The sequence below is a fragment of the Notamacropus eugenii genome, chromosome 5 (assembly GCF_028372415.1).
Source record: "Notamacropus eugenii isolate mMacEug1 chromosome 5, mMacEug1.pri_v2, whole genome shotgun sequence".
NCBI lineage: Eukaryota > Metazoa > Chordata > Mammalia > Diprotodontia > Macropodidae > Notamacropus > Notamacropus eugenii.
The window spans coordinates 428,680,602-428,708,067 of NC_092876.1; the positions used below are offsets into that span (position 1 = coordinate 428,680,602).

At 37.6% G+C, this 27,466-nt stretch overlaps 1 long non-coding RNA gene across 3 annotated transcripts in view; it reads left to right on the top strand.

The window, feature by feature from the left end:
- LOC140507134 (uncharacterized) overlaps positions 1–27,466 on the top strand; it is a 142,143-nt gene that overhangs the window by 95,397 nt on the left and 19,280 nt on the right. For 2 of the 3 annotated variants that reach the window (XR_011968204.1, XR_011968206.1), the window contains one exon: positions 12,954–24,112. This is a non-coding gene — a long non-coding RNA (uncharacterized lncRNA). Of the gene's footprint in view, positions 1–12,953; positions 24,113–27,466 lie in introns of those variants that run through there. The other variant, XR_011968205.1, reaches the window with a different exon arrangement.

Here is a 27,466-nt window from a genome sequence, read left to right on the forward strand (position 1 = left end):
CAGTGGCATATTTAAATTTCAGTGTCCCAGTTAAAAACACCTGAAAGGTCCCTCTTTTTCCTCCTTTGAAGATATGGTTATTCCATGATCATTTCCTTGAATATGTAATTATTCTGAAATGATTTTGGCATTTGACAGTCTAACCATCTCTCCTTACTCTTTCTAATTAAGTGCTTTGTCCACTAAGCCACCTAAAAACAAGGTAAACTTTTTGTGAGAGGAGGAGGAAAGCAGTGACAGCTGAGGAGAGTCAAGAAAGGCTTCATCTAGAAAGTGGTGCTTGGCCATAGTTTTGAAGAAAACAAAGCATTATGAGAGGTGGAGTTTTGAAAAAAGGGAGTCCATTCCAAGTATGGGAAAGAACCAGGGAAAAGACAAGAAGGCAGGTGATGGAGTGTTGTGCTCGAGGGACCACAGGAAGCCCAGTATGATGGGTCCCAATGGTACAGGGAGAGCAGTAATGTATAATAAGGTTGGAAAGGAAGACAGGGCTTTAAAAGTCAAACAGAAGAGCTTATATTTGATCCTAAAGGCATCAGGAAACCATTGGAGTTTAGTGAGTTGGAGAGTGACATGATCAGACCTCGACTTTAGGAAAATCACTTTGGCAGCTGTGTGGAGGACCAACTGAAAAGAGGAGGAAGAGTCTTAAGCAGAAAGACAGTCTAGTTGGTTATTGCAATAGTCAAGAGGGAATGCAAGACTGAACTAGAGTACTGGCTGTGTATAAAAAGAGGAGGAACATATGGTAGAGATGCAGTGGAAAGAGAGACAGACAATATTTGGCAAATAATTTAGCCTCTGGGGTGAATGAGAGTGAGGAGGGAAAGATGGAACCAAGATTATGAACCTGAATGACTTCAAAAACATTGTTACCTATTTCAACAGAAATAGGAAAGTATGGAAGAAAGTAGGTTTGGGGGGGGGGGGGCGGGGAAGATAGTGATTGCTGCAGGGAAGTGTAGCAGAATGAGGATTGAGAAAAGACCATCTGATTTAGCCATTAAAAGATCACTGGCTTCTTTGGAAAGAGCAGTTTTAAAACATTTGAGCCATGAGGTCAGAAGCCGGATGGATTGCACAGCGCAGAGGAATGAAGGACAGGAGAATAAATGATTCTACTTTTCCAGGAGGTAGACCACTTCAGCTCTAAACTCAGTCTTCTTTCACTGTTCCCTCTCCTTCGTACCATGTGTAACTTCACTGCCAAGTCCTGTTGATCCTGCCTTTCAAGATATCTCAAATCTGCTTCCACTTTTTTTCTGCCCTACAAGTAGGTTTTCATCCTCTTCCCTGAGCCACTGCTTATACTTCCCAAAACCACAATGGAACAGAAATGTAGCTCCTTTCACCTTGTTTCCTTGTGGAGGGGACAGCATTTGCTTCCATAGCTGTCACATTTGCTCTCCTCCAACATGAATTGAATTAGGAGATATAACCAAACCTATGATAGATTGCAGTTTTAGTTTATTATTCAATTAGTTAACAGTAAGTGTCTCTTATTACAAAGCATGCACTGTGTGAAGCATCAAGGATTTTAAATGACAGTCCTCACTTACATTGCTTTGGTAGTGACTTCACCCCACCCCAGCCCCCCATGTAGATTTCAACCCTTCCATTCACACCTTGGGTGGTTTAATAAGTTCCTTTGACCAACGATTCATTATTTTTTACATTATCTGATGGCTGATCTTCTCTAAACTTAACTAAGCCATCCTTAGACAAGTCTATTGCTGGGCACCTATTAGAGACTCCTCTAGATTGGCATGGATTGATAGGGTTTAGTCTTCCAAAGCCATCTTCACTCTACCATGAGATACCAGAATAGCACCTGAGTGTGGAACATGGTATGCATTGTGGGTTAAATAATAGCTTATAAACTTCATTTATCACCTATAAAATATGATCTGAGTTCCAAAACTACAACTTGGTATACAGACTTTGAAAACATAGCCTTGTTAGTAGAAGGAATCTCTCTCAACTAAAGGAATCTATAATCTAGTTAGAGAAACTGCTGTTTAGTCAATCAGTGAATAATTGTTAAGCCCCTGCTAGGTGCCAGACACTATGCTAACACAAATAAGAAAAAGAGTCCCTGTCCTCAAGGAGCTTATAATCTAACGGAAGACCACGCAACAAAAGAATGTGATAAAGGGGGTGGTGGAGCCCAGTTTAAGGAGTGCAGATGATGGGAAATAAGAGTTGACTGATCTGTAAGCCTTCTTTAGATGGAGGCTTTGGGAGTTCTTTGCCCTACTCTCTAGTCCTCCAGTTAGTGGGACGGAGGTTACTGAGGGTACTGGAAACATGTTAGTACCAAAGCTGATTCAATCTCACAGAATGATGGGTTTCCAGGGAGTATAATGATAGTGAAGTTCAGTCCAAGGAGTACAGCAAGTGAAAAATGAAAAGATTTAAATATGAAGGGAATAATTGTTTTTGGAGGATATTTGTACAGTATCCCACAGTGTATAAGCTCAGGTCTCTATGCTTTAGATCAGAGATTCTTAGCCTCTTTGGAAATGTGATATACCCTTTCCTCCTTTCTTCCACTTTTCCCAGTATTCTCCCTAACTTTTAGAAATGGCACATATTGGAATTAATTAAAATTTGTTTTGAGAAATTTGGGTGGGGGAGAACTTTGGAGAATTTCAAAACTCTCCTTATGTTCAGAACTCAGGTTAGAAATTATATAGCAAAGCAGACCTCTATAAAAATCAGAACTTTTAAGGAGAGAGATGTCACAGAAATATGATCTCAAGAGTGGCTGCATACATACTTTGACAGTCTCTGTTGCTGAACTGTAATTGTGAGGAGTAAGGTCAACACTGTTGATGAGTACCTAATCTGAAAGGAAGATCTGCTTCTAATTCACTTATTTTTTTCTAATTTCCCTCCTCCTCCTTCCACTGCCTCTATCTTGGGCCCTCCCTCCCAAAATGCCTTGTATTTTAGCCACTTTGTGCATGTGTCCGTCTTTCGTTGCCGAAGAAGACCATGCCATCAGAGAAATAATGACATGACTTGCATTCGACTTTGCAATGTAATGGTGTATATGTGCTATATACAATTTGTATTTATCTGCTCCATTGGAACATAAGTCCATTGCCAGTTGGAATTGTTTCGTTCTTTGTATTTGTATCCTCAGTGCCTAGATACTGTATCCCTAAAGCCTGGCACACAGTAGGTACGTAATACTTCTTGACTCACTGTTGCCTTGGAATTCCAACTTGGTATATACTCACATGTTAATTAAGGATATCTGTCATGCTTAGAGAGCATGGGTTGACTTGAGGATTCTGTTGATCTAGAACAATTTAAATCTAAAACTTTTAACCTGGGGGAGCCATTTCTTTATAATCAAAACTTCAAAATGGAGATTCAAGTAGAAATTGAAAAGTTACAACTTGGCTTACCCTATAGTGGTCTTGAAATAATTTATCTGAAGACCTACTACTCCATTTTACCTAATCTACATATAGGAATGGTGATGCCCTTTATCTCACTGGAATATACAAGGGTTCCACTTCTGTGATGAGAAACCCTGACATCCCTTTATCTGATCGCTATCTCCTGGCATTTTCTCTTTCCCTTATTCTTCCTTAATTTAGATATTACGTTCACCATGACCTACAATCCCTCTATCCCTGTAAAAATTGGCCGGGCCACCTCCTGCCTGGTTTCACTCTTGTCTTTTCCCAATCTCGGTCCTTTCGTGAACTAGCTTGACTCTATGCTATTCTTTATTCTGGAGTTCTTTACTCCCTTTTCCTGTTTGCTTCATGCCTTGCCAAACCCCAAACCCTTATGACTCCTCCACCCCATCCACCTCCTCTGTTCCTATTCACATACTGTTTAATAGAATTAGAGAGAACCGTTAACCTGTGCTAACTGGGCCCACTACACATTTATGTAATCTGACCCAAAGTGGGCCTTTGCTTCCTCATGGCAGTCTTTTTTTTCCTCCCTAATGCATTCATTCTGCTTCTTGACTCCTCACGCCTCCCACAATATCTCTCCCCCTTTCAGATGAGGTCTTTACTTTATATTTTACTGAAAAAAATCAAGCATGTTCCCAGAAAGCTTTATTTCTTTCCTCCTCATCCAATTCCTTGATACCATCCCCCACACTTTTTCCTTTAGTCTCTGATGAAGAAATATTCTTTCTCCTGGAGAATGCCAACCTTGCTAAATGCACCCTTTATCCAATCCCCTCCCATATTCTCCAACAAATTACTCTTACTACCATTTTGCCTTTGCCTCCTTCTCATCTTACTTTTTCCTATCCACTGGTTCCTTCTGTGGCTGCTTATAAACATACCTCAGTCTTTACTATCTTTTAGAAACAATAATAATAAATAATAAAAATGATTTTTAAAAAATAATAAAAATTAAAAAAACCGATAATATAAAATTCACTAATTGTCATCATTCCTTCCTTTCTTTGCCAGACTCCGAGAGAAACCTGTCTACACTTCCCCTTTACTCTCTTTACCTTTCTAGCCTCATCACTCTCTCCAGAATTACTCAGGATCTCTTAATTGCCGATCTCAGTCCTCATCTTTCTTGTCCTTCATGCAGTATTTGGCACTGCTCTTAGATGCCATCTCTTCTCTGGGTTTGCTCTTGGTCCTCCTCTGTCTCCTTCACTTATTCATTATCCATGTCACCCCATTTGGGTCTCTTCCAGTACTTTGTCCTGGGGCCTCTTTTTTCTTTTCATGCAATCTTAGTTGATAATCACATCAGCTCCCTGCGGTTCAGTTATCTCTTTCAGATAATTCCCAAATCTGTATTCTAAGAAACCTTAATCACTCTCTTGAGCTCTAAGCTTGTGTTATCAACTGCCTATTAGAACTTTTAAACTGGATTTCAAAATAAAAATCACCAAAACAAACTTATTATCTCCACTCCCCCCACCCAAAACCTCTGCAAACCTTTCCCTTCTTCCAAACTTACCTATTTCTCTTAAAGGCGCACTAATCTGTTTTCCAAAGAGGCTTAACCTACCTGAGTTAGGAGCCATCAATACAGGGCCAATAGGTGATGAATTTCAGGACCACATCAATTTGTGAAAATTCCTACAATAAGTGTGGAGAAATTGATATTTTTGTTGGGCAAGTTATGGTATATAAATGTGATGGATTATTATGGTGTGATGAAATGAATGATTTCAGAAAAACCTGAGAAGAGTTGTATGAAGTGATGCAAAGTGAAGAGAGCACAACCAGGAGAACTATTTATACACTAACAAGAATACTGTAAAGGCAAACCCTGATCACCACCAATGAGCAACTACAGTTCCACTCATGATGAAACATGCTACCCTCTTCCTAATAGAGAGGTGATGGACTTGGAGTGTAGACTGAGTCTTTTTTTTTTTTTTTCACATAGCCAAGGCAGGAATTTGTTTTGCCTGACTACATGTTTTTTAACAAGAGTTTTGCTTTTCTTGATTTTTTATGGGGGAGGGGAGCGAGGGTGGCGTGGGATGAGAAAGAGAGAATGTAGACCTAAACGTAAAATAAAATAGAATTTTTAAAATAAAAGAAATTTATGTTGAGGTTCCAGAGGGTAGCATAAGCAATGCCCACATGAATATTTTGGAGTATGGAAGGAAGGAAATAAATAATAACTCTCATTCATATAGCACTTGAGCATTTACAAAGGACTTGGCTCACCAATGACCCTGAAAGAGAGTTCAGAGAGTTTGGTGACAGAATGAGCACGAAAAATGTTTCAAGCATTGGATATTACAAAATGCTATGGTTCTTTCTAGAATGCATCAATTTAGAGCACATATAACAATGCTTCCTAATACTGTATAAATATCCCAAGATATCCCATATACTCTAAAAAATAAAAAACCCTTTCTTTCATACTCCATGTAAAAGGAATCAAATTCACTATCTCTAGAGTCAAAGACCTGAGTTCAAATCCCACCCCTAGTGCTTACTTACTGGTATGACCGTGGGCACGCATTTAATATCCCTGATGCCTCAGTTTCCTCATTTTATAAAAATGACATGGTTGGATTAGATAGCCTTGGAGGTCCTTTCCAGCCCTAAATCTGTGATCTTACAAACCCAGGGTGCCACCTGTTTTTGTACAGCCCACAAGCTAAGAATGGTTTTTACATTTTTAAAAAAATATTAAAACAGTTCTTAGCTCAAAGGCCTTAGGAGATGGCACAGGCTGACCGGTCCCCAAGCTATAGTTTGGTGACTCCTGCCATAAACCATTGACAAATGGGCGTTCATTTTCTTCAACATGAAACACATTTGGAAAAGTCTTTCAGGTGACTTTTTCATTTGCATTCAAAGTTTTTATAATTATAATCCATCACTTTGCGTGTGTGCACATGAATGTTGAGTATTTGTACTGGAATGTTCTTGGGGCAAAATCCATAATTCTTGTCCTTGTTTTTAGTAGCAACACTTCCCCATGCTTTGATCACGTGGCTGGTGGCAAAATAAATTGTAACCTGGTGCATTCCCATCATTACTCAGGGTATTTTTGTTCCTTATCAAGTAATATTACATACTATGGTTATTTATACTTGTGTGTCTTACTTCATTCTCCAAATGGACTGTAAGTTCTCTGAAGGCTGGATTGTACCTTATCTCAACTGCAATTTTATCCCAGAACCTACCTAGCAGAAGTCATTCATTGTACGATCCTAATGGAATATAAAACATGTATCTTCATAAAAATATCTCAATAAATTCCTGTTTCTGAGATATTAATAAACAACAGGGGAAAAAAAGTAAAGGAGGGGTGATATTTGAAAAGTTCAGACTTTTAGAATGTTTTATAAAGCTTATATTGATTAACAAAAGGTCCCCAGCATCTTCTGGCAGAAATTTGAGAGAAGGCAGTGATTGTAATTAATTTTTAGTTTGTGGGACATATTTGATAATTGCTCTGATTCATGCTATTATAGTCTCCCTTCACCCACAGGAAAACAAACTTAATTTGATTCATACCCTTAGCAAGAAAAAAACCACCCTGATATTACTCACATGGCTATGATTCAGCTCTTGGTTCCCAACCGTCTTCTCCATCCTCCTTTTCTCCTACCCAGCCCACCCCCTTAACCACCCCCACCCACTATATATTCATCTGTCATTGAAGACTAAAACTGAGTCAGTGTGTTCTTAAAAATGGGCGGGGGAAGAAAAAAGTAAGACCTTTTGCTCACTAAACTGTACAACTAGATCTCAAATCATACAAGTAATAAGGATGTTATAGATCATTTCTTCCTTGTCTCCTGTGGCTTAGTCTCCGTAAGATTTTATACACACACACACACACACACACACACACACACACACACACATACACATTTATATATGTGTGTATATAGATACACACATTTTTATGAAAAACTAGAAGATTTTGAAGAATTAAACAGTTCCCATTAGTAAAACCAAGTGTTTAAATCACTGAGACTATTTTTTTTTAATAGTGAAACAGATGATTGTCATGAAGGGGAAAAAAGGATTCAAATGATAAAACATAAGGAATTGGGTTTTCCACGTTCATAAATGGCAATTTATGAATGACTCAGCTATGAGGCAGCTGGCTGACTGATGTAGTGGGTGGAGCGCTGGACCTATAGTCAGGAAGTCCTGAGTTAAATGTAACCTCTATTCTTACTAGCTGTATGACCATGCAAGTCACTTAACCTCTCTGTGACTGATTCCTTACCTGTTAAAATAGGGGTAATAGTAGCCCCTGCTCCGCTGGGTTGTTGTAAGGCTAGTATGAAATAATATTTAGGAAGAATTTTGAAAAATCTTAACCCTCAGTACTATCAGCATCATTATTATCACTGATAAAAATAATTCCCAAATAATATGTACACATTATTATTATTAATATGTAATATTATTAGTAATAATATGTACTATGCTTATTTATACTTATATGTCTTACTTCATTCTCCAAATGGACTTAAAGTTCTCTGAAGGCTGGATTGTACAATAGGAAATGTGCTGTGATGGATATTTTGTAGTGTGTTTTTTAATTAATACTTTTGAAATTATTATTTTAATAGAAATCTGTATAATTGCAAAATTATAATCTCTGTGCTTATTAATGTAGCTTTCTTTAGGTCGTTGATGAATTACAAAATGAAACGAATATCTAGATTAATCACTATGTTGAAGAAGTACCTAGTTTAATTACTAAATAAAATGTTATGTACAGATGTGAGTCTCATATGTTAACCATTTATGCCTCAGTAAAACATGTTCTTGAAATGTATTATGTGAATTAACTTTTTGTAATTCAAATTAAATTCTTAGGTTATTTAGAATTTGCCTATTGATTGAAGTATTTTGGGTATGAGTCAGTGGGAGGTGTAATCATTTTATAAAGTAAATAAAGGGAGGAAGGAAACAAGCATTTATTAAGCACTTACCATATGCAGGCACTGTGCTTTACCAGTATTATCTCATTTGACCTTAGATCTTGCCCTCTCCCACCTTAGCTGCTTCTAAACAATTTTTCATTTAGCTGATTTATGCCACTTTTATATGTTGCTCTCTTCTACATCAACTTTTTCTCCTTTATATATGAAGAAAATAGGGAATTATTTTTCTTTCCACATTATTTTTTTCTCTGGATAACTGGTTTTTAGCAATCCTATTCTCTTGGACCTATCAGTAGCCTTTGACATTGTTGGTCACTCTCTCTCCTCCTTGATAAGTCTCTTCTCTATGAGTTCTCAGGACTCCATCTCCTGGTTCTCCTGCTACCTATCCGACTGCTCTTTCACATTGTATCCTTTTCTGCTTCCTTATCTAGGTCTTGTTCTTCATTCATAGGTATCCCATAGGGTTCTTCCTTCGTTTCTTGTCTTTTCTTCTCCATCAGTATTATTTTACTTGGTGATCACATCAGCTCCATGGATTTAAATGACCCTGTCTATGCTGGCTGTTCTAAAATTTACCTGCCCTAACCTCATTGCTGACTACCAATCTCACATCTCCAGTCATCTTTCAGACATCTCAAACTGGATGTACAGTAGACATGTCCAACGCTGAATTAATTGTCTTTTCCCCAAAACCCTCTCCACCTCCGCCTTATTACTAGAGAGGGCACCACCATCCTCCTAGTCCCTCAGGCTCACAACCTAAGAGTCATCCTGGATTCCTCACTATGTCTCACTCCTTATATCCAGTCTCTTGCTAGGGTCTGCCTATTTCTTTGCAACTCTCAAATATGCCCATTCCCTCCTCTGATACTGTCATCACTCTGGTAAAGGTCCTCATACTTAGACAATTGCAATAGCCTGCTGGTGGTCTTTCTGGACTCCAATCCATCCTCCATTCAGCCATCAAAGTGAGTTTCCTAAAGTGCAGGTCTAGTCATGTCAATACTCCAGTGTTGCTCAGTTGCCTCTAGCATCAAATAGAAATCCTCCAGCATTTAAAATACTTCATAACCTAGCCGTTTCTTATCTTCTCAGCCTTCCTATTCTTTACTCCCAGGGGCATACTCTCCAATCCCGTGTCACTGACATCTTTGCTTGTTCCACAAACAAGACACTCCATCTCTCAGCTCCAGGCATTTTCTCTGGATTCCATGCCTGGAATGCTCTCCCTCCTCATCTCTAACCTCCTGGATTCCCTGGCTTCTTTGAAGTCCCTGCTAAAATCCCATTTTCTACAGGAAGCCTTTCCCAACCCTTCGTCTTTCCATCTTTTTTTTCCTCTCCCTCTATTTTTCTCTGTCTCTATCCTCTATAGAGCTTGTCTGTACATATTTGCATGCTTGTTGATTAGACTTTGAGTTCCTTGAGGGCAGGGACTGTCTTTTGCCTCCTTTTGTATCATCAGTGCCTAACACAGTGCCTGACTTATAGTAGGTACTTAATAAGTGTTAATTGATACTCCAAAGGCTTGATCTTGGGAAAGGACTTAACTTTACTGAAATTGAAAAGCATAGGAGTGCTGAAAGAGATAACAGAATTAACTGCTATGACCAAGCCTTCAGAGGGTCCTCATAGGCAAATTTTGCTTCTAGCCATAGCATTCAAGTATTAGCATGGCAACTGGTAGCAATTTGTAACTTATAGTTTCTTCCCACTAGTGTTAATGTTAACTAAAGGAGGGGAAGAACAGATCCAAGGAAAATTATGGAAGTAAATGCAGTAAATTAGAATTGTCAAAGATCAAGCTGTACTTGATTATAAATTTTAGTTTTGTGAATCATAAAGCTTGCTGAGGTTAGAATATCTTTCCCTGCATTATTTGAAGTTTTCATGACTGGGTGTGTGGTTGTATCTGTTTTTGTAAGAGCTATTCTGAATACAAAAGCAAAACCCACAACATGACTTCCATTATCCTTACTACTTCCTGGGGGAAAAAATAAACAAACAAACAAACCCTCTGGGACCTAAAAATCTAAATTAGGTTCGACAAAGGTACAGAATTAACCAGAATTATAAGCTACTTATAGACTTGTCTCTTAGGAACAATTGGAATTCATAGTTAACTCTTGAGCCACCACCACTACTTTAATGTAGTTAAGCAGTAATTCCCCTAAGTAACACCTTTGGTGGCCTGAAAGAGAGCTAATACAGGTTTTGCCAGTGTATTCCAAAGGAATTGCTTTTGCATTCAAAGAATTTGACTTATCCCAGGTGCTGAATAGGAGAGCTCTGACATCACACTATTAGGGTGGTTTCAGTGTTATTAAGGCCATTTTAGCTTAAAAAAAAAAACATGAAAAACTTATGTATAGAGGTGATAAAAACCAAGAAAATGTAGCATATGAAGTAATTTATTATTATCCCCAGCATATTTTGTCCAGTAATTCAAAACTAGAAGTGAGGAAGGCTGATGATTTAGAACTAGAAGGAATCTCAAAGACAGTCTAGATAACCCTTTTATTTTGCAGATTTGGAAACAGCTAAATCAGTTGCCCCGGATCATATATGTAGTAAACAGTTAGAGACAGAATTTGAACCTATGACATCTGACTTCAGAACCAGTGCTTTTCCTACGGTACCACAGTGGCTCCTTAGGGAGAGAGTAATTACATGTTTCTAGAATGTGTTACCTAGGTGCCTATTGTAAAGAAATTAAATAACTCAAGGAAAGTTTCCTAGTTTTTAATTCTATTTTTAAAATGCAGCAAAGTATGAAATGAAAAGGTTAGGGTTGTAATTTTTAAACTAGGAGAGAATGAAATGTAGAAGGACGGTTTCCAAAGGATTCAATCATTAAACCATTTAACTGGTGATCAGAAATGTTGCTTTAACGTAGTAATTTAGATTTCATATGTAAAATCTACTTAATGGTGATATATAAAGTAGAAATTTTAATTGTCTCCTCACTTGTAAAATTGACTTAGCTGTTTTGCAGTGAGAAAAAATGTATAACTTTCAAACCAATTCTAAGACTTGATTCGGTATATTATCCAGTTGTAGGAAACTAATCAGAATAGATTTTCAAATGAAATGTCTATATTTAGACTTTACTATCTGTAACTTTCACTATATTTCTGGGATCAACCATGGTCACTGTGTAATAGTATGACTGAATCCTGTCTACATGGGCCCTTTCACCCCATTTCTTAAAAAAAAAAAACACACCCTAGTTCTGAGAAGCAAAGGGGTGGGGTTTAGGGAACTAGGGTGATCATGGCTGGTTTTCCTGACATGCGCTTACTGCCATAAATTGGGAATGGCAAGTAGCCACCAGGATTCTTTCTCTTGTTACTTAAAGAAAAACAGCTACTGTGGCTTTGTGATCAAAATGTAACTCTCCCAGACGTGAAAGATGAAGCAGGAGTAGTTTTTTTAAATCAGTCATATTCAGTGGCTTGAAAATAGAATGAGAAAAACTAAAATTCATTAAGAAACACTGATTTGGGGAAGATTCAAATGTCCTTTTTTTTAAACCTAGAACAGATCTTTAAAATATTTGATAAGTTGGAGGGAGTTCATTTTTTTAAAAATTGTTTTAACTTAAAAGGGGTAAGAGTTCGTTATTGTAATGAATTTTTCTTCCAGACTTGAGAAGTTCAGAATTGTTTTTGTGATGTAACTAGTACTACAGTACTGTACTGATTGGTCCCAGTAATTTTTACCTGATTTATAATAGCAATTTGAAATAAATACTTCTAACTGAAAAATCTACATTTGACATAATATCCTTTTAGAAATCAAAAATGGGGGCAAGGAGGGGAGAGCATTATAGTAAAACTAATGTTATGGGGAAATCATTCCTTTTTCATTTAATGTTTTTGGAAACTAAAATTTTAGACACATTGTAAAGAGGGAGGGGAAAGGGAACTAGTGGAATGAGTTTATTTCTGTAGCAGATTTATAAACCCAGTCTCTTGCCCAGGGATTAATTTAACATGTGCCAGACATCCCTCTTAGGGCTAGTTGTGAATGTATCTATGTCTGTGTGAGGCTAGGGTGTTTCCTGCTTTATAGGACTCGCTGCCTCAGCCTGGGCGTTTTCTATTTGAGTTTACTCTTTCCCCAGCCCCTCCCCATTGAGTGTCCTTTGTGTAACCCCAGTAATTCAGAAATTTTGCAGTAATGGGGACTTGCCCTATCATGTGACTGAGGTACTGGATGCAGGCTGTGATTGGTCATCAGCTAATTGGCGGTTCTCTATAAGAACTCCCTGAGCTGGAGCTTAACTGAAGCTCACTCTCCTCCAGTCGTCAGTTACACGTATGTTGTAACTTTCAGAATAGGGTGATTCAGCAACATGTGATAAAAAGTTATCAGTGCTGCTGATTGACCAGGCCAGTGGTATGCAAGGAAGCCAGTGGCTGCTGATTGGATTAATCTCTGGCTTTTATGAACTGGTAACTGTCACTTTAAGATTGTTTACTGATTAAACTTAGAAGAATGCAGTTTAAAATCTTTGCCAGGAACTTGTGTGGACTTATTCCTTTTTTTTTTCTCCTTTGTTTTGTCACAGGAATGAAATGCTGATAGCTTCTTACTTTGGAGGACTTCTGTAGAAGGGGGGTGGAGGGGAGAGTTCCAAAGGATCTGAAACAAAGCTTTTTATCTACTTGTGAAGATTTATCTAGTTGTGAAGAGGGAGTTTTTAGCTAACGGAAGCTGCAGCATTGTTCCCAGGAAATAATGCTTTATCCAGAATGGGTAAGTAAAAAAAAATGGCATTGCCTACTAATGGATATCATCTGGTGCATGTTAGAATTGTAAAATTGTTTGCAGATTCCTAATAACTCTGTAGAAGCCAAGAACACAAAAGCACAGTGGAGGAATTTTTTCAAGGGTAGTGCAAAAATATAAAATAATATCTGGGAAGAAAATCAGGCAATTAAGAAAAATTCAACTGTGTTTCTTGTTTTAGTTTGAGTATATTTAAAGCAAGGAGATGATTTTAAAGAGTGGAAAAAATAGTTGATAAGCAAATTAATTTTTCTGTAGCATGGTAGCAAAAGCATTATCTATGTACATATTTCCATCCGCCCTAACTAATATGTAATATACCGGTAGGGGTGTTTTTCTTTAGGGTTAGCCTATTTAATACCCTCTTTACATGAAAGTTTCTAATGAAAATCTTTACCAAAATAAGAAATCAAATAAAGTATTTGAATAAATTTATTTTAGTTTTGATTAACAGATTGTGATGTGAGAGTAGTTTTTTTTAACAATGTTTGAATTTCAGAATTGTTCTAATTTGTGAATATGAGGCTTCGGCTAGACCCAAAAGGGTGTTTTTTTTTCCCCCTGCCTAAGTCATCTCCTTTTAGAATGTTAAGCTTAATGCTCCTTCCCCTTCCTTTCTCTTTCTTTTCCCTCTCTCTCCCTTACTGTGTCTCTCTCTCCCCCCTCTCTCTTTTTTTTCCTTTCTCTCTTAATTAACATAAAACGTTTAAGGTTTCTAGAGAAAAATAAGCCTTATCTGGATATATAATGTTATATAATTAACAGCTCTTTCAAATGCTGTAAGAAAATACATTATTGTATTTTACGTTGATATTTGGTTTCTTATGAATGGTTATGCCAAAATAGTTGGTTATAAAGAGGAAAAGAGAATAAGAATGATGGGTATACTTTCTTATTGGTCGGTAGGCATAATCACGTGATCCCTATTTACATAATAAAAACTAAAATATTAAATGCAAAAATATTTTGTGCCTGTTCCATTTTGGATTTAAGTTTTTTAAATTGTGTGTGCTTAACACATAAAAGTTATAATAACAAAAATGAGAGATTGGTTTGTGTGGCAGGGATGTGCATTTGTGTGCTTTTCTTTTCTTACAGTAACTAAAATTGAAAAGTTTAATGTGAAATAAAGGCTCTTCTATTAGAGAAATGTACTTTTCAAGGACTTTTTCTAGAAAGATAATTATCCATGTAAGATGATGTCTTATAGATGGTATCACAGCTATATTTATAATATGTTATTTATATAATATATAATCTGTATAATATACCAAGTATTAACCAAGTTGCTTTGAGAGAAGAAGGGTCAGGAAAGAGAATAAACTTTACCTTCCCTCCCTTTCTCCTCCCCTCTCCCCAGCCCTCCAACCCCCAACCTTGGAAAATGATCTAAACCATGCTTTTTAAAGAAGTAGAACTCAAGACTTTTGTGTGACTAAATTTGGTGGGGGGGAGGGGAAGACCGGAAATGTCTAATAAGAGAAGCAATTAAAAAAAGACTTTTAAGATAAGCATTCCTATTAAAGGTAGGGCTCGCCAGCAAATCAGAAAGAATGTGTTACAACCTATTGTATATCACAATTGATTTTATTTAAGGTGTGGCTGACTGAACACCTGGAAAAATTCTGCTTGCTTGTCCAAAGTACATGAATGCTTAAGTCCTCCAGTCTTTTGGTAATGATGGAAAGTAAGAAGTTTGTAGCTAGGTTATTCATCCAACTACTGATTTGTGATAGTAATGCATAAATGACTCCTTGCATCATGTTTGAAACCTCATGTTTTAGTAGATCCCATTCTCCCACTTAATGATCAGGTCTCCCTGTCCCTTTCAGTTTTACTCATCTATTTGGAAATACTTGTTTGAATTACTTTAAAATGTGTCCTACTGGGTCTCGGTGGAATTTTTTGCATTCTATCAAGTCTAACTATCCTTTATTTGGTTATTCATTTGTTAATAAAATACATACAGAAAATGAACGACATTATAAGTAATAAATTCTATCATGTTTAATTCTGCCTTTGGGTGTGTTTAAGTTTCTAGTGGATATTATCATTCATGGGGGATGTTCTGTGTTCAAGCATGTGTGTAGGGAGGGATACCAACCATTCATCTGCTTTCTCTGTTATGACCGATCTGACCCTCCCCACAACATTTACTCATCCAGCAGTATGAACATTTATCCCCATCTGGTTATCACTGTAATTGATTTTAATGTGGCTCATGGAATCTATGCATGATTAAATGTTACATTTAAGTGTACATATTTGGAGGAGGCCTTCAATCACAAATGAAACGTGATCATTTAGCACAACCAAAATAAGCTTCATAATATTGCTCCTATGGCAACAGGGTAGTTAGGTGTTTTGAAATATAACTGCAAGCATTCACTGTGGAAATGTCATTCAGACCTCCCACTACCACCTCATTGGGTGGGAGATTGATGGGAAGGAGTAAAGCCAGGCTAGGAAGACAGCACAGGACCCATGTGTGTGCCTGTATGTTACTACAAACTGTTCTGAAAATAAAATTAGAATGGTATAGTTTTGGACAACATGGAGTCTAAGAACTAAATGAAGGATGGTGGAAGGAGGGGATCAGGAAAATGGAGGAAAGTGGAGGAGAGATATTTAAGGGCCAGGAAAGGTAGTAGAAAAATGTACTTGGTAGCTGAAAGTCTTTTCTCCCATGTTAGCTGTCAGTGGGAACATCTTGAACTAGTTATGGTATAACTTCAGCATCTGAAAAGGTTTCCTTAAAATGTGGTATGGGGGGAATTCCTTTGGTAGCAGTATGGTTTACCACTTTATGTAACATTTGTCCGTCTCCCCTCTGTGACTCTGAGGTGCAGTCTTTTTCCAAGAGGTCCTGAAAGAATGCATGTTCATTGCTCATTGACTTCCCTTATGTGCTTCCAAGAGGCAAAGATGGGTTTTTAACATTCAATATGAAAACATTTAATATGATAAATAGATCATGATGACTTTAGATTATCTCATCCTCCAGGATATCTTTTTTTTAAGCTATTGAAAAATGATAAAAATGATTTGCTCAGGAATCTAAGTTTGAGTGACTATATACATTTTATAGAAGTGAAGTTGGTTTGTTTTTTTTTTTTAGTTTTGGGGGAACTGGAGCTTAGCATTGTAGTCAACTCTAAATTATTCAGGGACTGATGCAGTATGATACAGTGGTGAAGCCTGAGATCCTGGATTCAAATCTACCACTGCTGCTTAACACTTTTGTGACTTTGGACCTTTTGTCTAAAACAGGGGAGAGGTGGGGAAAGGGGGCAGACCCTAAGGCCTCTAAGGCCCTTTGTGGTCCTCAATCTTTGATCTTGTATTATTTTAATGCCCATGCCCAGCTACCACTTTCCACCCTGAGCCTGTTTTTTTTTGGGGGGGGGGGCCCTCCCCTCCTATTTCATGGCTCCTTCACACCTCCAGAGTGGAAAGTCAAAGGAAAAAGAAAATGGACATTAAATTATTTAAGTTCCGAGCAAGCATTTGGAGAGGAAGGTGTTGAAATTCTTTACTGAGATAAGTAGAGGATTTCAATGAACTTGTAAGTCCTGGTACCTCCCATTTTTTGTAACCAAAAGCAATCTACTGCTGAATGTTTTGAAATGGTTCTTCAAGATTATTGTTTTTTATTTGATCTCCTCAGGGTCTTTCCAATGTAATAATCTTTTTAAAAATCAATATGTCTTCTTGGGGAAGGAAAAAAACTCTCTCCCTTACCCCCCCACCCACTCCCCCCGCCTTGGGGTGGGGAGAGGATCCTTTAATTTAAAAACTAATTCTGCATTTCTACAGAATTTTTTCCAGGCTCTTTTCTGAATGTATATAAGTAGACCCAGGGTCTGTCATTAATTTGAGGGAAAGGGGAGAATGTGGAAGGATAACTGTTTTGTTGGTTATGAATAAATATGGGATTTCCCCCACCCCCAATAACATGAAAGATTCAGAACCACATTTGTCTCCTGGTAGCCATATAGCTCTTCTTGGTTTCAATTTAGTAATTCATGGCAGATGATTATAAAACATAGCCATGACTCAAACTGTGGGGAAAACTAGGTATTAATGTATGTACCTTCTGAAAGACACTTTGGGCATAATTCTTCAGTACAGTTTTTGTCAAAAGCATATCAAAGTATGGGCATTCAACTCTTATTTCACATTTACTATTTGTAAGAGTAAGTTTCTTAAATTTCCATGGCGGTAATGCCATCATAAGTTTCTAAGAAAGTTTTTATTGGGCTGACGAATTACTTTTTGTATTTGGAAAAGTGAAGTTAGCTGTTTTCAAGGGGTCTTTAGATTCTGTATGTTGAATACTCTCAATTGGAGATTTAGAGCTGAAAGGAATTTTGGAAGATTATTCTAACTCACTTTGCAAATGAGGAAACTGAGGCCAGAGAGATCGTGACTTGGCCAGACTCACACACAGATAGGATCATAAATAATTTATGTCATCAGATTTTAAAGTTAACAGAGGGCTTGACATATATTATTGGATTTGAACCTCACAGTAGCCTGAATAATGATTTGGATATTAACTTTTTTTTTTTTCACAAATGAGGAAACTGAGCCTTGCAGGGGTAAATATTTTCACACTTAAAGAATCTTCATCATTCAGAGGTGTTATGCCCACCATTGTTTCTAGGAGATAAAGGTAAGGCTGAGCAAAAAGAAAATTAGATATTTAAAACTTGCCATTTTTTCCTCCAGACAAACAGCAGCTCTTTAGCCTCAAATGAACTTCAGAAAGAATTTAGTATTATGCCTCCTGCGCCCCCCAACTGCCACCCTTTCTCCCTCCCACTGTCACAAATCACAGACTGTTAGAAGTCACTGAAACTGGTTTTTGTCTGTTATGTTTGTCTTTCCCTTAGATCCCATTTAGTGTTAACATCAGTGGAAGCTATTTCTCCTTCTCAAAAAGTGACTTTGTATAATTCTAGATGTTAAAACTGTAAACTTTAAACCCAGTAGAAATAGTACTTTCAATAGAAAGGAAACAAAGCCAAATTTGAATTTAAAAAATCCTGAAAGTACTTCTAAAGTCACATGGATTTTGAGTTATAAGTAAGAGTATACAGAATAAAAACATTTTGCCTTTGGTTAAAGTTTGTGAAGCATTTTTCACATCCTTCAGGAGTAAAAACACAATCCTTTCCCACTCACCCACTCTCTATCCTTTTCCCCCTTAAAAGAAATCTCTGGAAATTAATGCAAAAATTGTTCTAAATGCTATATTAAGGGGATTTTAAGTAATCTAAGCCTTGGAATTTCCTGACTCAAGTTTCTAAATTCTCAACCTTAACCCGTTATATTAAGTTCTTAAATTTATTCTAGTTTCTAGTGAAAACCATCTTAGTATTAGGAAATCATTGGAAATATGTGCCTAAGATGCATTGCCATTTATAAAAGTGTCATAGTGTATGTGTGTATATACACATATGCTACATATATGTATGTGTGTATGTAGCTATATGTATATATATATATATACACATGCATACTATATATAATATATTCAGTGTATATGTATATATAGTATATATCTTTATGTATTCATATATAGAGTTTTTAGAAGATTCCCAAAAGTCATTTGTACTTGTGGAAATTCATTTTTAAATATTTTGAATGACAAATTGATAATTATGTAAATTGGAGTGATACAGAAGTTGAAACATTTTAGATATATTTGTGTGATTTTATACAAAGTCTGTACTGGGTGCATACATTTTATTTTTCTTTCGCCACATAATCACTAGAAATAGAAAACTTTCCTTATAGCAAAGGCAGTGACAAGAAGAAACTTCTGATTTAAAAAAGCAGCTATGTATTTATAACATGGATATCCTAACCGTTGGTGAGAAATAATGAAATATTTTTATTAGCCACCTAAGTGGTAGAATGGACATCATGCTGAGTTGAGTTCAAATCATGCCTTAGACATTCCCTAGCTGTGTGATCCTGGGCAAATCTCTTCAATTCTCTTGATTTCCTCATTTTTAAAATGAGGATAATAATAGCACCTACCTCATAGGATTGTGAGAATCCAGAGAGATAACTTCTGTGATGTTCCTTGCAAGAATTAAAGAGTTGTAAAAATATATGGTATTAATGTTGCGATGATGATGATGGTGGTGGTGGTAGGTTTTCATATCTTTTACCAAAGAATAACTCAGTGGAACCAAAGGAATGATTGGGAAGTCTAAAGTCATTTGGTTGAAGGTTGTGAGGCAAGAAATGAGAATGGTACTTTTGTAATCAACCTCCTCTTTTGTTGACAGTTGTGTGGTTGTGTATGTTTGTGTGTGTATGTGTGTGTAAGAAGATTGCTTAGCTTCCCTACCTTAAATCTGAATTGAGTTGAATAATTTTATAAATAAAAAGCTGTGAAGGTTTTGAAGGTTGTGAAGAAGAAAAGGGACCAGAAAAATCACTTTAAAAATGTAAAATAATGTTTGAGAAGATTCACGTAGGATTTTAGCAGAGGTTTTTACACATTGCTTCCAGATACCATCCTAGTTGAAATTCTTCTGCCTTTCTCTCATTTTTCTGCATCAGAAGAATGTTTCGTTGAATGGCGATGAGCTGTAGAAACTCAGAGAAGAAGCATCATGTCAGTGCTGTGGGCTGTCTTTCAATTTCTTTTGAGAACTTTTACTTGCATGTTACCCAACTTCTTTCATGACTGGCTCAATTCTTTTAATACCTGAAACTGATGGCCTTTTTCTAATTTGTGTCACAGCTTTTCATGATGAATAATAACACATAGAAAAAACTTACTGGAGGGAAACACCATGGTCTACCCAAGTGAGTGAAGTCGAAAGTCTTGATTTTTTTTTTTCGTTTGCACTGCAAAGTATACTTGATTTTGAAATACAAAGATGACATTTTCTGCTTATCTCACAGTTTAAGTGGATCTATTTTAGTCATTTGTTATCTAGATATATCTATCAGATAGCATATCATAGGGGAATTCCTGGTTTTCACTTTAAGAATTCATGTACTACCAGATTTACTATATAATTTCCCCTACTTTTCCCCTGATATTTCACCCTAAAATTGAGGTATGAGTGAAAGGAGTAGGAGGGAAAGATGAATAGCAGCTAAGTTTTGGTACCAGCTCTGCTACTTTTTCAGCTGTTTGACCTGGCGCACAATCATTTTAATTTCTGTCTACCTCAGTTTCTTTACGTATAAAATGAAAGTGTTGGACCAGTTGATTTATATAAGGTACCATTGAACATTGCAATTTCAGACTTGGAGAATTCCTTCCACAATCCTCTTTACTCACATCTAATAAAGAAGTTGTTTGAATGGCATATTAACTCTAAAGTAATCTCAGTAACCAAGCTAATTAGCATCTAGATTTCCTGATGAGTCTTTGCAGGATCCTGTTTATATTCTGTTAATTCTTCTTTAAAAATGGAAAGTTTTCTGCAGGGAATAATCATGGGGATTGCCCTTTTTGTAAATCAGATGGTGAGGGAAAGAGGCAGATCTGTGATTTTTAAAATGACTAAAAGTTGACAGGTTTCATTAGGAATTGTCTTTCCATTCCAATAAGTTTGGGCTCTTTGGTTATCTTTGGTCTAGGGTAGTGGCCTCCAAACATTTTTTAATTGCACACCTCTACCAAGAAAAACAAATTTTTAGTAGGTAGTCTGATGTGTGTCTTAAATTATGGCCCCTTTTGTGTATGAATAATCTTTTTGCAGAAAGAGGCAGAAATCCATTTGTGTAAGGACAACTGATCGAAACAGCTTATGAAGAAATGTGGTCTCTGGGAGAAAATGTTGTTGAGTGACTTTTCACAGGACAAGATAGAAAGCAGCTGGAAGTGAAGATAGCCTCAGGACAGGGGTCATACCTGACTAAAAGATCAAAGTGTTGGGTTTCACATTCTAAATTAGAGACATTACAACTTAAGAGGAGGCACGGATTTGAGACATGAGACCCTAGAGAGAAGTTCCAGAAACAGAAGAATCTAGAGTATGAGCTCCAGGAGTAGGGAACCTGCAGCCTCAAGGACACATGTGGCCATCTAGGTACTTTTTTGCAGCCCTTTGACCGAGTCCAAGTTTTACAGAACAAACCCTTTTATTAAGGGGATTTGTTCTGTGAAGTTTGGATTCAGTCAAAGGGCCGCACTTGAAGTAGAGGGGTCACATGTGGCCTCGAGGCTGTAGGTTGCTCACCCCTGCTACACAGAGCAAGAGAGGAAACTGAATTTAAGAAGAGTCCATAGAAGCCAGGAAGAAGACCTAGAAACTCTTCAAGGGAAACTGCTTCCAACTGAGACAACTAATTTTTCAGCTGTTTTATTGGGAGCCTGCTGATTAACTGGAGAGGGGTGGAGTTAGCTTAGAGAATTCTTCAGCTGAGCTAACAGGTGGGGAGATCAGTCTCTCTGGCTGGTTGCTTTGCAGTGCCTTCCATAGCCTGGGGAGTGGGGATTGGGAAGGGGCTGGAGAATTTTGCAGGAATGTCTGTCACAGTGTCCTCTGCTTCTTTTGTGGTCTACTGCTGGAGAAACAGAAAAGGAAAGATAGTCTTTCCATCTGTTTTGCTTAGAGCTATGTATCTTACTTTGCTAGAAATTGAATGGGAAAAGCAGAATTCTGTTGAATGAAGAGCTGGCTGGACTTGTCTGCATTGCCCAGAGAGCCCACCTGAGTTGCTTTGCCATAAGGTAGCTTAAGGGAACTGCTTGTTACTTGCTGAACAAGTACTCTGTGTGTGTATGTGTGTGTGTGTGTGTGTGTGTGTGTGTGTGCTGTTTTTTGAGTTTTATATTTTGCTAAAAGCATTCCATTGCCTCATTGGACAAAGGAGTAGTTTTTGCCCAGCCAGAAAAGTGGTGAGGACCAGAAGGGAAGCATTGAAAAAAAAAGTGATAAGATGCAGATTGTTCCTGATGCCAACAAGGCCATCAAAGCCTCTATTTCAGAATTCTGAGTGGTCGTGAGTTTTCCTATTTGTTTAACCATGAATATATTACATACATTGGTGAGAGACCGTAATCCAGATTTATGAGTTAATTGTATTGTTACTACTGCCTTCTACTGGGTCATGGTCATGTTTGACTATTCCCATCTTGGCCTCATCCTTTAGCTCTTTTCTGTTTAAGAGTTAATAGTGTCTCTGTGATTGATTTTTGTATGCAATTAGGGTTATCTCTATGACTTGGAGAGAGGTAGAGTGGTAGCTTCGTGGCAGACCTATCCACCTCTGGAAACCCCAGATCTGCCAGCATGAGCGTCGTTTGAGTGACGTAACTAGGCCACAGAGCAAGAGAAGGGTCTGTGCGAAGTCTGGGACATATTCATACATACATACATATTTACACACACGTGTGTATATATATATACACGCACACATACATATACAAAATTTAAATACATAAAAATTATATACTTTATAAAACTTACACACATATAGAAATTTTACAAGATGAAGTTATATTTGATACTAGTGTCAATAAAACCACTGAGGGTTATGGAGTAAGGTGGGTAACGGTTCTGTGATTTAGGAAGAATCACGTTGTTATCCTTGGAGGATGGATTGGAGAGAGGAGACACAAATAGGGAGTAGGGAGAAGAGTTAGGGGACCATTGAAGTAGTCCAGATGAGGGATGATGAGGACATGAACTAGAGTGTCACCTCTTGTAAATGGAGAGCTAATTGCATGTGTGGGATGAGGAAGAGCCAAGAGTCAAAGCACTGAGGTCCCACCAGAAGGTGACAGTTTAGAAGGAAACAAGGTGATTTGGAAGCGGTGGGAGGAAAACTAATGAAATAAGATTTGTGACGAGGACTGCAGCCCATCCGTGCTTTTTGGTTACTCTTTCCCACCAGAGTTGAAAAGGGAAGAGGCCCTTAATCAGTCACTGCCCTGATACACAGGCCTGCCCTCTTTGAGGTGTCTGCTGCCTACAGACACCCAGTGATCTTGAGGGGCTGAGGGTTGGATTTTCCCAACGGCACCAATGGCTTCTGGTGGGTGCCCAAGTTAACTAGTATATGAGAATCACAGTTGGAAATTTGCATGGTGGAGGGGAGAGGTAGAGAGCAGCAAGTTCTGTCACTGACCATCATGGGAAAGGTTCAGTGTGACCTACCTTCCCATCCTGAAATGGTTCAATCCTCCACCATCTTGGAGGCAATGAATTCTTCTCAAACTCAAGATTTTATATTTGTTTCAAGTTTATAGCACTCAACTGTTACTACTACTACCACCAGCTAGTCTGTTACTCTTCAGAAAGATGTGTTAAACCTATTACAGTATACATCCCTCTAAACCAGGGGTGGAGAACCTGCAGCCTCATGTGGCCTTCTAAGTCCTCAGGTGTGGGCTTTGGACTGAGTCCAAGTTTTATAGAATCAGTTTGTTCTGTGAAGTTTGGATTCAGTGGAAGGGCCACACTTTGAGGATCTAGGAGGCCACATGTGACCTCAAGACCACAGATTCTCCACCTCTGCATAAGAGACTTAAAAACTGTATGGCAGAAGCGAGGTACTGCAAGTAGCCTGTTGTAAGCCTCAGGTTGCAGGTTGGAGATCATCTGATCTGTAGTAAAAAGGGATTAAGCAGCTGTAGCAGTCCATGCTCACTCCTCTGGGCTTTTTTCAGGTGACAGGGCCTTGGAGTCTCAAATAGATGTTTGTGCCTGCTTAACAGTCATTATCTAACTCGTCATTGCATTCCGCAGCCCCAGCCTTGGGGACATTAGAGAAAGGGAGATAAGCACTGGGGTGGGGGGCTGAAAGGTATCTGAGAGAGAGGTGAGGGGAGCATTGCTTTTTCTCTCCTTCTGTTAGCCCAACCCAGCCTGCGAGTGCGCCTTTAATTTGATCCCTCGCCCTGGCAGGGACAAAGCACATTCCACTGACTGATATTCTTAAAGCCCCCAAGCAGCCTCTGCTGGCTGCTGCCATGGTTGCCTTTTCAAAGCAAGGGGGTGGTGGGGGTGGGGAACAGGCTGGAATGATATGGCGAAAATGTTTTTCTTTGTTTTCTTTCCTTTTTTTTTTTAAATTGTGGTTTGGGAAATGATGTGAGTGGCAGTGGACTTTAAAAGTTTTGGGAACCTTCTGTCTCTTATTCTTAAAACATCAATGTAAGAAATTGATGGGAAGACATCAAAGACTTGTAGAAATTTCTTTTGGAAAGTAAATTGTATTTTTTGAAAAGTGTAAAACAAAGTGGAATATTCTTCCTCTACCCTTAGTCAAATTTACTATGACCTTTTCAGACTACTATTAGATGTATCTATTAGAAGCTATCCCTCTGTGCAGGAGTTCCAGCTCACAATTTTTGTGAAACCATGAGATAGGGACTTTCTATCCCCATTCAGACATTTTGTGGTTGTACATGTCCCGTTCATACGCAGAAAAGCAATTAATAGCTGTGATTTGAAAACATAGTACTGCATTTTCTTCCTCTTTGAAAAATGCATTACTGGCCATCAGAGGCCTTTTACCAATAGAAAAACTACATTCACTTCTGTTTATCTTTAATAGCCCAGGTGTTAGACTGAGAAAGCATATGCAAAAAAAGTTCTGACTATAACAGCCAATGCTAGAACCCAGGTGTCCCAACTTTGCAGTTCTTTTTTTCTTTCCACTACTGCATTGTCTCCCTTATACCATAATACTGTCTACATGATGGAGAAAGAATTGGTAGGTAATGAAGGGAAAAGTCTCATTTCTTATGTAAAGCTTAAATGTTGGCTTCTTCTTGAAAGAACCTGGAACACAAATATGGGGTCTCAAGAAAAATGATGAGTCTCAACCTACTCTCTCAGGTTAGCCTTTCTTGATTAGTGATGTATGTACTGCTTACATCCATTGGGGAATTTTTTATGTGGAGTTGGATTGATTTGAGTCCTGATCAAGCCCACAGTCTGGGCTTGATAGAGTTTGTACCCTGTTATCTGCAAATAATAGCACCTTAATGACATCACTGCTATATCCCTCTTATATTTAGACTCTGGGCAAGGTGTCTTCCATGTTGGAAGATTTTTCATGTAGAGATCCTATAGGGACAAGTTCCTTTTATATTCACTCTCCATTTCATGTATCACTTGATATTGATGAAGATTCATTGAGCAATATTATGTCTCTGGTGACTTCTATCCAGGAAACTTGTATGATCAAAATGTTGTAGGGGAGATAGCTTGTTATATAAGTGTTTTTAAGGCTATATTTCTCTCTGTCAAGTAGAATGCCCTTTAAAAACATAATCACCAAATAAAAATAGCAGTATCTTATATTTTGGATATTTTTTAGTCATTTGTGCAAATGAAGATACATTGCACTGTAGAATATTGTTTTCCAAAAGTCTGTTTTCTTCTCTTGTTTTCATCACAGATATTCTTTATATACGCATTTATATCGGTTTCGTGCAGAGAAGGGTCAGCTGTTACTGAAGTCTTCTCAGTTGCCTTTTGGGGGAGTAATAATACCGTTCATGATCTTCATCCTAGTTATTTGCTATCTTCTAATTTTTTTTCCAGATATCTTGACATTTTATTTTTTAGTACTCTAACATTTCACCTCTGACACATTTCTGTTTTTGTGTATTTGATGCAGTCCAGCTGTTTTGGTTTTCTTCAACTTCGTTTTCTTGAGTGCCATTTTTACTTCATCAAATACTTGGGTGTTAAGAGCTCCAAATATTGCCACAGATGATAAAAACACTGGAGAAGTACTGGCAGATTTGTTTCATTTTTCATCTGTTTGCCTATTATCCAGACTGTGACATGAGTCAGTCCACCATTACATATGTCTTGGACAGAAACTGTGGGAAACCTGTAAGATGGAGCTAGAATTGAACAGGGGGAAAGAAGTTTTTAAATGTTTTCAACAATCTCAAACATCTCCCTGACACAGAAACTTGCCTTTTTAACTTCAGCATTTTTGTGGTGATTCAACATGGCTTTGAACCATGGAACACCACAATTCCAGAAGAATCGAAATTACTAGCCAACCCCAAAGGGGGTCACTTGCTGAATAAATGGCAGCATATTACCAATGACATGGTACCATGGAAGAAGCATTGAATCTATAGTTTGGAATCTGGGTTCAACTCCTGTGTCTTGTGTTATTACCTCTTACCTGGGATAAACCATTTCTCTCTCTGACCTCAACTCCTCATGTATAAAATAAGAAAGTTAGCATTTCATAGTCCTTCCTAAGAAAGATCTGTGATCATATGAGAAGTTATTTAAAAGATTAGCATCCAAGAAATGTGATAGGAAAAGGAGGTAGATTAACTGTGAAGTGACAATGAAGGACAATAGATGCCTGAATTCTATCCTGGGACCCACAGAATGTCAAAATACCTAGATAGAAAGACATTCCTTCTAGAGAGAAGTACATGGGGTAAATAAATCCCCTATGATATACTGTTAAGCATTCATGTGGATAATAGCATGGATCATTTGAAACACATGCTACTTAAAATTATACTTGTCTTGGAACTCTTGAGCAATCTAGAAAAATTTACTTGTTAATGATGTTATGCCTTTCTGCTCCAAGTCAGAGAATTAACAAACCTACCTTAGGAATAACTTCAAAATGAATACCTTCTCTATCCATTTTAAAAAAAAACCTAACAACAGACTTATGACTTGCAATGAAAGTTGTCCAGTTTAAAATCAGGCTAAGGAGTACCTTTTTTTCCCCTCCTGCTGATGAACTTATTTGATCCTGTCTAGTAAGTGATCTGTAGTTCTCATCCTCATCCAGCCATGAGGTTTATGGTTCAGAAAGCTGGACAGGACATCTTTCAATGATATATCGCCTTAGCATCTGAGACACAGAGACCAAATAAGAAGGAATGTCAAAAATCCAAGGTATGAAGATGGTAAATTCAGATACTTTGTTCATTTACTCTCTGAATAAACCTTTTTTAATTCCTTATCCTATGCCTATTGGTAGTAATAAAATTGTAGCAAAGTCCAAACACAGTCTTCTTTATTGATATCCCCAAAATATTGAGTTGTTGGGTTTTTTGGGGGACTGTGGGGGTTTTTTTGAGTGAAAGTTGGAATAAGGGATTGGCCTTGGTATCACAATACAATCAAGTTGTGAATCTCTTTAAAAATAAAATTAAGGGTTTGTAAGAATAGTCATAACCCTGGATCTTACCCAACCCTGGATTTCTTTTCTTCCCCCCACTGCTGAACAGGTGGAGAAAGTTAAGCAGTTGAGTTGATTCAGTACACTATGAATTTATGTTATTTAGCCATTACTTGGCCCTCACTATAC